The sequence below is a fragment of the Pogoniulus pusillus genome, chromosome 11, assembly GCF_015220805.1.
Source record: "Pogoniulus pusillus isolate bPogPus1 chromosome 11, bPogPus1.pri, whole genome shotgun sequence".
In the NCBI taxonomy this organism is placed as follows: Eukaryota; Metazoa; Chordata; class Aves; order Piciformes; family Lybiidae; genus Pogoniulus; species Pogoniulus pusillus.
Genome location: NC_087274.1, coordinates 34,638,620 through 34,651,362, shown reverse-complemented (window position 1 = coordinate 34,651,362; position 12,743 = coordinate 34,638,620).

Here is a 12,743-nt window from a genome sequence, read left to right as displayed (position 1 = left end):
TTTCTCCTAGCTGCTTTCCTTTGAAGCAGAAACACGTTTACATCCTAGCCCCATTGAAGAACCATAGAAATGCCGGTTAGAAAAAGCATTACTTCTGTGTGTAGACCCAGCCAGGAATGGCCTAGCCTGGAATCCCCTGCACCATTCTGCAGCTTTCCAGCTCCCTCACACACTGGCAAAAGAAACTTTCTCCCAGCTGCTTTCCTTTGAAGCAGAAACACGTTTACATCCTAGCCCCATTGAAGAACCATAGAAATGCCGGTTAGAAAAGGCATTACTTCTGTGTGTAGACCCAGCCAGAAATCGCCTAGCCTGGAATCCCCTGCACCATTCTGCAGCTTTCCAGCTCCCTCACACACTGGCAAAAGAAACTTTCTCCTAGCTGCTTTCCTTTGAAGCAGAAACACATTTACATCCTAGCCCTATTGAAGAACCATAGAAATTCGGTTTACAAAAAGCATTCCTTCTGCTTATAGACACAGTCAGGAATGACCTAGCCTGGAATCCCCTACACCATTCTGCAGCTTTCCAGCTCCTTCACACACTGTCAAAAGAAACTTTCTCCTAGCTGCTTTCCTTTGAAGCAGAAACACGTTTACATCCTAGCCCCATTGAAGAACCATAGAAATGCCGGTTAGAAAAAGTAATCCTTCTGCTAATAGACCCAGCCAGGAATGGCCTAGCCTGGAATCCCCTGCACCATTCTGCAGCTTTCCAGCTCCCTCACACACTGGCAAAAGAAACTTTCTCCTAGCTGCTTTCCTTTGAAGCAGAAACTCGTTTACCTCCTAGCCCCATTGAAGAACCATATAAATGCCGGTTAGAAAAAGCACTCTTTCTGCTTATAGACCCAGCCAGGAATGTCCTAGCCTGGAATCCCCTGCACCATTCTGCAGCTTTCCAGCTGCGTCACACACTGGCAAAAGAAACTTTCTCCTAGCTGCTTTCCTTTGAAGCAGAAACACGTTTACATCCTAGCCCCATTGAAGAACCATAGAAATGCCGGTTAGAAAAAGCACTCCTTCTGCGTGTAAACCCAGCCAGGAATGGCCTAGCCTGGAATCCCCTGCACCATTCTGCAGGTTTCCAGCTTCTTCACACACTGGCAAAAGGAACTTTCTCCTAGCTGCTTTCCTTTGAAGCAGAAACACGTTTACATCCTAGCCCCATTGAAGAACCATAGAATTGCCGGTTAGAAAAAGCATTACTTCTGTGTGTAGACCCAGCTAGGAATGGCCTCGCCTGGAATCCCCTGCACCATTCTGCAGCTTTCCAGCTCCCTCACACACTGGCAAAAGAGACTTTCTCCTAGCTGCTTTCCTTTGAAGCAGAAACACGTTTACATCCCATCCCCATTGAAGAAACATAGAAATGCCGGTTAGAAAAAGCACTCCTTCTGCTTATAGACCCAGTCAGGAATGGCCTAGCCTGGAATCCCCTGCACCATTCTGCAGCTTTCCAGCTCACTCACACACTGGCAAAAGAAACTTTCTCCTAGCTGCTTTCCTTTGAAGCAGAAACACGTTTACATCCTAGCCCCATTGAAGAACCATAGAAATGCCGGTTAGAAAAAGCATTACTTCTGTGTGTAGACCCAGCCAGGAATGGCCTAGCCTGGAATCCCCTGCACTATTCTGCAGCTTTCCAGCTCCCTCACACACTGGCAAAAGAAACTTTCTCCTAGCTCCTTTCCTTTGAAGCAGAAACACGTTTACATCCTAGCCCCATTGAAGAACCATAGAAATTCGGTTTACAAAAAGCATTCCTTCTGCTTATAGACACAGTCAGGATTGACCTAGCCTGGAATCCCCTCCACCATTCTGCAGCTTTCCAGCTCCCTCACACACTGGCAAAAGAAACTTTCTCCTAGCTGCTTTCCTTTGAAGCAGAAACACGTTTACATCCTAGCCCCATTGAAGAACCATAGAAATGCCGGTTAGAAAAAGCACTCCTTCTGCTTATAGACCCAGCCAGCAATGGCCTAGCCTGGAATCCTCTGGACCATTCTGCAGGTTTCCAGCTCCCTCACACACTGGCAAAAGAAACTTTCTCCTAGCTGCTTTCCTTTGAAGCAGAAACACGTTTACATCCTAGCCCCATTGAAGAACCATAGAAATGCTGGTAAGAAAAAGCACTCCTTCTGCTTATAGACCCAGCCAGGAGTGTCGTAGCCTGGAATCCCCTGCACCATTCTGCAGCTTTCCAGCTCCCTCACACACTGGCAAAAGAAACTTTCTCCTAGCTGCTTTCCTTTGAAGCAGAAACACGTTTACATCCTAGCCCCATTGAAGAACCATAGAAATGCCGGTTAGAAAAAGCATTACTTCTCTGTGTAGACCCAGTCAGGAATGGCCTAGCCTGGAATCCCCTGCACCATTCTGCAGGTTTCCAGCTCCCTCACACACTGGCAAAAGAAACTTTCTCCTAGCTGCTTTCCTTTGAAGCAGAAACACGTTTACATCCTAGCCCCATTGAAGAACCATAGAAATGCCGGTTAGAAAAAGCATTACTTCTGTGTGTAAACCTAGCGAGGAATGGCCTAGCCTGGAATCCCCTGCACCATTCTGCAGCTTTCCAGCTGCCTCACACACTGGCAAAAGAAACTTTCTCCTAGCTGCTTTCCTTTGAAGCAGAAACACGTTTCCATTCTAGCCACATTGAAGAACCATAGAAATGCCGGTTAGAAAAAGCACTCCTTCTGTGTGTAGACCCAGCGAGGAATGGCCTAGCCTGGAATCCCCTGCACCATTCTGCAGCTTTCCAGCTCCCTCACACACTGGCAAAAGAAACTTTCTCCTAGTTGCTTTCCTTTGAAGCAGAAACACGTTTACATCCTAGCCCCATTGAAGAACCATAGAAATGCCGGTTAGAAAAAGCATTACTTCTGTGTGTAGACCCAGCCAGGAATGGCCTAGCCTGGAATCCCCTGCACCATTCTGCAGCTTTCCAGCTCCCTCACACACTGGCAAAAGAAACTTTCTCCTAGCTGCTTTCCTTTGAAGCAGAAACACGTTTACATCCTAGCCCCATTGAAGAACCATAGAAATGCCGGTTAGAAAAGGCATTACTTCTGTGTGTAGACCCAGCCAGAAATCGCCTAGCCTGGAATCCCCTGCACCATTCTGCAGCTTTCCAGCTCCCTCACACACTGGCAAAAGAAACTTTCTCCTAGCTCGTTTCCTTTGAAGCAGAAACACGTTTACATCCTAGCCCTATTGAAGAACCATAGAAATTCGGTTTACAAAAAGCATTCCTTCTACTTATAGACACAGTCAGGAATGACCTAGCCTGCAATCCCCTACACCATTCTGCAGCTTTCCAGCTCCTTCACACACTGTCAAAAGAAACTTTCTCCTAGCTGCTTTCCTTTGAAGCAGAAACACGTTTACATCCTAGCCCCATTGAAGAACCATAGAAATGCCGGTTAGAAAAAGTAATCCTTCTGCTAATAGACCCAGCCAGGAATGGCCTAGCCTGGAATCCCCTGCACCATTCTGCAGCTTTCCAGCTCCCTCACACACTGGCAAAAGAAACTTTCTCCTAGCTGCTTTCCTTTGAAGCAGAAACTCGTTTACCTCCTAGCCCCATTGAAGAACCATATAAATGCCGGTTAGAAAAAGCACTCTTTCTGCTTATAGACCCAGCCAGGAATGGCCTAGCCTGGAATCCCCTGCACCATTCTGCAGCTTTCCAGCTGCGTCACACAATGGCAAAAGAAACTTTCTCCTAGCTGCTTTCCTTTGAAGCAGAAACACGTTTACATCCTAGCCCCATTGAAGAACCATAGAAATGCCGGTTAGAAAAAGCACTCCTTCTGCGTGTAAACCCAGCCAGGAATGGCCTAGCCTGGAATCCCCTGCACCATTCTGCAGGTTTCCAGCTTCTTCACACACTGGCAAAAGAAACTTTCTCCTAGCTGCTTTCCTTTGAAGCAGAAACACGTTTACATCCTAGCCCCATTGAAGAACCATAGAATTGCCGGTGAGAAAAAGCATTACTTCTCTCTGTAGACCCAGTCAGGAATGGCCTAGCCTGGAATCCCCTGCACCATTCTGCAGCTTTCCAGCTCCCTCACACACTGGCAAAAGAAACTTTCTCCTAGCTGCTTTCCTTTGAAGCAGAAACACGTTTACATCCTAGCCCCATTGAAGAACCATAGAATTGCCGGTTAGAAAAAGCATTACTTCTGTGTGTAGACCCAGCCAGGAATGGCCTCGCCTGGAATCCCCTGCACCATTCTGCAGCTTTCCAGCTCCCTCACACACTGGCAAAAGAGACTTTCTCCTAGCTGCTTTCCTTTGAAGCAGAAACACGTTTACCTCCCATCCCCATTGAAGAAACATAGAAATGCCGGTTAGAAAAAGCACTCCTTCTGCTTATAGACCCAGTCAGGAATGGCCTAGCCTGGAATCCCCTGCACCATTCTGCAGCTTTCCAGCTCCCTCACACACTGGCAAAAGAAACTTTCTCCTAGCTCCTTTCCTTTGAAGCAGAAACACGTTTACATCCTAGCCCCATTGAAGAACCATAGAAATTCGGTTAGAAAAAGCACTCCTTCTGCTTATAGACCCAGCCAGCAATGGCCTAGCCTGGAATCCCCTGCACCATTCTGCAGCTTTCCAGCTCCCTCACACACTGGCAAAAGAAACTTTCTCCTAGCTGCTTTCCTTTGAAGCAGAAACACGTTTACATCCCAGCCCCATTGAAAAACCATAGAAATGCCGGTTAGAAAAAGCACTCCTTCTGCTTATAGACCCAGTCAGGAATGGCCTAGCCTGGAATCCCCTGCACCATTCTGCAGCTTTCCAGCTCCCTCACACACTGGCAAAAGAAACTTTCTCCTAGCTGCTTTCCTTTGAAGCAGAAACACTTTTACATCCTAGCCCCATTGAAGAACCATAGAAATGCCGGTTAGAAAAAGCACTCCTTCTGCTTATAGACCCAGCCAGGAATGGCCTAGCCTGGAATCCCCTGCACCATTCTGCAGCTTTCCAGCTCCCTCACACACTGGCAAAAGAAACTTTCTCCTAGCTGCTTTCCTTTGAAGCAGAAACACGTTTACATCCTAGCCCCATTGAAGAACCATAGAAATGCCGGTAAGAAAAAGCACTCCTTCTGCTTATAGACCCAGCCAGGAGTGGCGTAGCCTGGAATCCCCTGCACCATTCTGCAGCTTTCCAGCTCCCTCACACACTGGCAAAAGAAACTTTCTCCTAGCTGCTTTCCTTTGAAGCAGAAACACGTTTACATCCTAGCCCCATTGAAGAACCATAGAAATGCCGGTTAGAAAAAGCATTACTTCTGCGTGTAGACCCAGCCAGGAATGGCCTAGCCTGGAATCCCCTGCACCATTCTGCAGCTTTCCAGCTCCCTCACACACTGGCAAAAGAAACTTTCTCCTAGCTGCTTTCCTTTGAAGCAGAAACACGTTTACATCCTAGCCCCATTGAAGAACCATAGAAATGCCGGTTAGAAAAGGCATTACTTCTGTGTGTAGACCCAGCCAGAAATCGCCTAGCCTGGAATCCCCTGCACTATTCTGCAGCTTTCCAGCTCCCTCACACACTGGCAAAAGAAACTTTCTCCTAGCTCCTTTCCTTTGAAGCAGAAACACATTTACATCCTAGCCCTATTGAAGAACCATAGAAATTCGGTTTACAAAAAGCGAACCTTCTGCTTATAGACACAGGCAGGAATGACCTAGCCTGGAATCCCCTACACCATTCTGCAGCTTTCCAGCTCCTTCACACACTGGCAAAACAAACTTTCTCCTAGCTGCTTTCCTTTGAAGCAGAAACACGTTTACATCCTAGCCCCACTGAAGAACCATAGAAATGCCGGTTTGAAAAAGGATTACTTTTGTGTGTAGACCCAGCCAGGAATGGCCTAGCCTGGAATCCCCTGCACCATTCCGCGGGTTTCCATCTCCCTCACACACTGGCAAAAGAAACTTTCTCCTAGCTGCTTTCCTTTGAAGCAGAAACACGTTTACATCCCAGCCCCATTGAAGAACCATAGAAATTCCGGTTAGAAAAAGCACTCCTTCTGCTTATAGAGCCAGCCAGGAATGGCCTAGCCTGGAATCCCCTGCACCATTCTGCAGGTTTCCAGCTGCGTCACACACTGGCTAAAGAAACTTTCTCCTAGCTGCTTTCCTTTGAAGCAGAAACACATTTACATCCTAGCCCCATTGAAGAACCATAGAAATGCCGGTAAGAAAAAGCACTCCTTCTGCTTCTAGACCCAGCCAGGAATGGCCCAGCCTGGAATCCCCTGCACCATTCTACACCTTTCCAGCTCCCTCACACGCTGGCAAAAGAAACTTTCTCCTAGCTGCTTTCCTTTGAAGCAGAAACACGTTTACATCCTAGCCCCATTGAAGAAACATAGAAATGCCGGTTAGAAAAAGCATTACTTCTGTGTGTAGACCCAGCCAGGAATGGCCTAGCCTGGAATCCCCTGCACCATTCCGCAGCTTTCCAGCTCCCTCACACACTGGCAAAAGAAACTTTCTCCTAGCTGCTTTCCTTTGAAGCAGAAACACGTTTACATCCTAGCCCCATTGAAGAACCATAGAAATGCCGGTTAGAAAAAGCACTCCTTCTGCGTGTAGACCCAGCCAGGAATGGCCTAGCCTGGAATCCCCTGCACCATTCTGCAGGTTTCCAGCTGCGTCACACACTGGCTAAAGAAACTTTCTCCTAGCTGCTTTCCTTTGAAGCAGAAACACGTTTACATCCTAGCCCCATTGAAGAACCATAGAAATGCCGGTTAGAAAAAGCACAGCTTCTGCTTATAGACCCAGCCAGGAATGGCCCAGCCTGGAATCCCCTGCACCATTCTACAGCTTTCCAGCTCCCTCACACGCTGGCAAAAGAAACTTTCTCCTAGCTGCTTTCCTTTGAAGCAGAAACACGTTTACATCCTAGCCCCATTGAAGAAACATAGAAATGCCGGTTAGAAAAAGCATTACTTCTGTGTGTAGACCCAGCCAGGAATGGCCTAGCCTGGAATCCCCTGCACCATTCTGCAGCTTTCCAGCTCCCTCACACACTGGCAAAAGAAACTTTCTCCTAGCTGCTTTCCTTTGAAACAGAAACACGTTTACATCCTAGCCCTATTGAAGAACCATAGAAATTCGGTTTACAAAAAGCATTCCTTCTGCTTATGGACCCAGTCAGGAATGACCTAGCCTGGAATCCCCTGCACCATTCTGCAACTTTCCAGCTCCCTCACACACTGGCAAAAGAAACTTTCTCCTAGCTGCTTTCCTTTGAAGCAGAAACACGTTTACATCCTAGCCCCATTGAAGAACCATAGAAATGCCGGTTAGAAAAAGCATTACTTCTGTGTGTAGACCCAGCCAGGAATGGCCTAGCCTGGAATCCCCTGCACCATTCTGCAGGTTTCCAGCTGCGTCACACACTGGCTAAAGAAACTTTCTCCTACCTGCTTTCCTTTGAAGCAGAAACACGTTTACATCCCAGCCCCATTGAAGAACCATAGAAATGCCGGTTAGAAAAAGCACTCCTTCTGCTTATAGACCCAGCCAGGAATGGCCTAGCCTGGAATCCCCTGCACCATTCTGCAGCTTTCCAGCTCCCTCACACACTGGCAAAAGAAACTTTCTCCTAGCTGCTTTCCTTTGAAGCAGAAACACGTTTACATCCTAGCCCCATTGAAGAACCATAGAAATGCCAGTTATAAAAAGCATTACTTCTGTGTGTAGACCCAGCCAGGAATGGCCTAGCCTGGAATCCCCTGCACCATTCTGCAGGTTTCCAGCTCCCTCACACACTGGCAAAAGAAACTTTCTCCTAGCTGCTTTCCTTTGAAGCAGAAACACGTTTACATCCTAGACCCATTGAAGAACCATAGAAATGCCGGTTAGAAAAAGCACTCCTTCTGCTTATAGACCCAGCCAGGAATGGCCTAGCCTGGAATCCCCTGCACCATTCTGCAGCTTTCCAGCTGTGTCACACACTGGCAAAAGAAACTTTCTCCTAGCTGCTTTCCTTTGAAGCAGAAACACGTTTACATCCTAGCCCCATTGAAGAACCATAAAAATGCCAGTTAGAAAAGGCACTCCTTCTGCGTGTAAACCCAGCCAGGAATGGCCTAGCCTGGAATCCCCTGCACCATTCTGCAGCTTCCCAGCTGTGTAACACAGTGGCAAAAGAAACTTTCTCCTAGCTGCTTTCCTTTAAAGCAGAAACACGTCTACCTCCCAGCCCTATTGAAGAGCCATAGAAATTCGGTTTACAAAAAGCATTCCTTCTGCTTATAGACCCAGTCAGGAATGACCTAGCCTGGAATCCCCTGCACCATTCTGCAGCTTACCAGCTGCGTAACACCGTGGCAAAAGAAACTTTCTCCTAGCTGCTTTCCTTTGAAGCAGAAACACGTTTACATCCTAGCCCCATTGAAGAACCATAGAAATGCCGGTTAGAAAAGGCACTCCTTCTGCTTATACACCCAGCCAGGAATGGCCTAGCCTGGAATCCCCTGCACCATTCTGCACCTTCCAGCTCCTTCACACACTGGCAAAACAAACTTTCTCCTAGCTGCTTTCCTTTCAAGCAGAAACACGTTTGCATCCAAGCCCCATTGAAGAACCATAGAAAGGCCGGTTAGAAAAAGCACTCCTTCTGCTTAGAGACCCAGCCAGCAATGGCCTAGCCTGGAATCCCCTGCACCCTACTTCAGCTTTCCAGCTCCCTCACACACTGGCATAAGAAACTTTCTCCTAGCTGCTTTCCTTTGAAGCAGAAACACGTTTACATCCTAGCCCCATTGAAGAACCATAGAAATGCCGGTTAGAAAAAGCACTCCTTCTGCTTTTAGACCCAGTCAGAAATGGCCTAGCCCTGAATCCCCTGCACCATTCTACAGCTTTCCAGCTGCCGCATAAACTGGTAAAAGAAACTTTCTCCCAGCTCCTTTTTTTTGAAGCTGAAACACGTTTTGATCCTTGCTGCTTTGCAGACACATTCAAATGCCGTTTAGAAAAGACATTCATTCTGCTTACAGAGCCAGCCACAATTGGCCTACTCCTGAATCCCATGCACCATTCTGCAGCTTTCCAGCTCCCTCACACACTGGCAAAAGAAACTTTCTCCTAGCTCCTTTCCTTTCAAGCAGAAACACGTTTTGATCCCAGCTCCTTTGAGGATCCATAGAAATGCCATTTAGAAAAAGCACTCATTCTGCTTATAGACCCAGTCAGGAATGGCCTAGCCCTGAATCCCCTGCACCATTCTGCATCTTTCCAGCTCCCTCACACACTGGCAAAAGAAACTTTCTCCCAGCTCCTTTTCTTTGAAGCTGAAACACGTTTTGTTCATTGCTGCTTTGCAGACACATTCAAATGCAGTTTAGAAAAGGCATTCATTCTGCTTACAGAGCCAGCCACAATTGTCCGAGCCGTGAATCACATGCACCATTCTGCAGCTTTCCACCTCCCTCACACACTGGCAAAAGAACCTTTCTCCTAACTACTTTCCTTTGAAACAGAAACACATTTTGATCCTACCGCCATTGAGGAACCATAGAAATGCAGTTTAGAAAAAGGACTCCTTCTGCTTATAGACCCAGCCAGGAATGGCCTAGCCTGGAATCCCCTGCACCATTCTGCTGCTTTCCAGCTGCCTCACACACTGGCAAAAGAAACTTCCTCCTAGCTCCTTTCCTTTCTAGCAGAAACACGTTTTTGATCCTAGCCCCATTGAAGAACCATAGAAATGAGGCTTCAAAAAAGTACTCCTTCTGCTTCCCGATCCAGCCAGGAATGGCCTTGCCAGGAATCCCATGCACCATTCTGCAGCTTTCCAGCTTCCTGGCACACACTGGCAAAAGAAACTTTCTCCTACCTTTTTTCCTTTGAAGCAGAAACTCGTTTTGATCCTTGCTGCTTTGCGGACTCATTCAAATGCCGTTTGGAAATGGCATTCATTCTGTTTACAGCGCCAGCCAGGCATGGCCTAGCCTGGAATCCCCTCCACCATTCTGCAGCTTTCCAGCTCCCTCACACACGGGCAAAAGAAACTTTCTCCTAGCTGCTTTCCTTTGAAGCAGAAACACGTTTACATCCTAGCCCCATTGAATAAACATACAAACGAGGCTTCAAAAAAGCACTCATTCTGCTTATAGACCCAGCCAGGAATGGCCTAGCCTGGAATCCCCTGCAGCATTCTGCAGCTTTCCATCTGCGTAACAGCTTTCCAGCTGCCGCATAAACTGGTAAAAGAAACTTTCTCCTAGCTTCTTTCCTTTGAAGCAGAAACACATTTTGATCCCAGCCCCATTGAAGAACCATACAAGTGCGGTTTAGAAAAGATACTCATTCTGCTTAAAGACCTAGCCCGGAATGGCGTAGCCTGCAATCCCATGCACCATTCTGCAGCTTTCCAGCTCCCTCACACTCTGGCAAAATAAACTTTCTCCTAGCTCCTTTCCTTTGAATCAGAAACACGTTTGGCTCCTTGCTGCTTTGCGGACACATTCAAATGCAATTTAGAAAAGGCATTCATTCTGCTTACAGAGCCAGCCACAATTGGCCTAGCCTGCAATCCCCTGCACCATTCTGCAGCTTTCCAGCTGCCTCACACACTGGCAGAAGAAACTTTATCCTAGCTCCTTTCCTTTGAAGCACAAACACGTTTTGATCCTAGCCCCATTTAAGAACTTGTGAGAGTCTGATCCTCCTTCTTGTTAATCAACAAAGATAAGGATTGCATCGTCCCTCCTTAATCTTGTTACTTCTGGGACTCAGACTCGGTGCTTGGCCCAAAAGCTCAGAGATGCAAATCAACAGACAACACCTTTGAAACTCCTGGACCTCAACCTGGACTGCTCTTTTCCCTTCCCTTCTCCATCTTCTCTTCCCCTCCTCCCCTCTCTCACTCGTTCTGATCTTTCTCTCTCCCCCTCCTCCCCTCTCTCCCTCCGTTTTGCCCAACCTTATCCTTTAATAAACAGTTTCATGGTAATATATGGTCTCGTTTGCACCTTAATTTCACAACACGGAATCCATAAGAACTGGTCTAGCTCCTCTGGACAGAGATACCGCTAATCTCTGCTCCACCGGACCTTGACAGAACCATACAAATGCAGATTCAAAAAAGCACTCATTCTGCTTATAGACCCAGACAGGAATGTCCTAGCCTGCAATACCATGCACCATTCTGCAGCTTTCCAGCTTCCTCACACACTGGCAAAATAAACTTTCACCTGGCTCCTTTCCTTTCAAGCAGAAACATGTTTTGAACCTTGTTGGTTTGCGGACGCATTCAAGTGTGGTTTAGTAAAGGCATTTATTCTATTTACAGACCCAGCCACAATTGGCCTAGCCTGCAATCCCATGCACCATTCTGCAGCTTTCCAACTGCGTCACACACTGGCAAAAGAAACTTTCCCCTAGCTCCTTTCCCTTCATCTGAATGGGTGCATGTTTCTGCAGTCAGGAACAGACGCCCACCTCCTGCAAGGCAATTCCAGCCCAGGAGGAGACAAATCCCACCGCTGCCACCACCAATCTTAAGCTGGCTAGTGAGATGCCGTGGCATTGGTGCTAATGCTCTGCAGGTAGGAGACAAGTCTGCCAAGCAGCTGGGACCACTCACTAAGGAGAGTGGAGTGGACAAACACCTGGCAAGTCCTCTTGGTAGGGTTAGCTTGTGGACACGCCTTTTTTTGGCTGTGGCTATGAGATATCCTTCCCGAGATGATTTGCCATGGGCTGCCAAGAAGTGGAACACCATTGAGCAGGGAATTAAGCTTCTGAAGGAGTTTGCTGTGAAGGAAGTGCTTTATGGAGATCATGGTACTCATGAGCCTGACGATATTCCTTTGGGAACAGGTCTCATGAAGAAGCTGATTAAGCTTTCTCCTTCATCCTATGCTAACATCTTGGCCAGTAAATTTCTAGCAAGGAGTGATAATGGAAGATCTTTCACTGTTGGTGAATTCACTGATCAGCTCAGGCAGATTGAGGACAGCTTGTCACACTCTGGCCTAGTCTCTGCCATAAAAACTCTAGGTACAGAGATAAGAGATGGCATCAAGGAGAGCATGAAAGAACTGAAGGAGGATCTTAAAAACATTACCAATCTGGTAAAGGATACCGTTCCTGCATCATCTGGGAGTCCCTGTTCTGAGCTTTTGAATCACCTACATCTGATTGAAGTGTGAACTGAACTTGTATATATTGTTTTAGTGTAAATATTGGTTTAGATTAGATTGGATAATTCTCAGTGATACTCTGAGCGAAGTAGACAGGGGTGGATTGTGCTAGTTTGAAGCAAGCTGGAATGTTTTGGTAAAAGAACTAGATAACAGGGAGTGAAATGAAAACAATTGATGTCAACTTCTCTCACAGTCTCGCTGAGAACTCTGGGAAGAAGAAAGACTTTTTCTCCATTTTGTCTCCCACTCTTGCTTTTGCCTTAGACCTGGTCACATCTCATTAACCCTGCTCCTACTAACCCTGCTCCCTAACCTCTTGGCTGCACCTCTCTTCTTCCTGAGAACTGGGGTAAGGTTGAGAGGGGCCGGGGGGGAGGTGTTGGGGTGATTTGAGAGCCCCTCCTGGGGACTCAGGTTTCTGGGAGGGGAGTTGTGCTTTTGTATTGTTTATCCTTTGTATATTTCTGTATATAATTGTATATAACTGTATATATTGTAAATAGCTGCTTGTAAATTCTGCTAGCTGTAAATAAATTGCTTCATCTATATTCCCAGGGTCC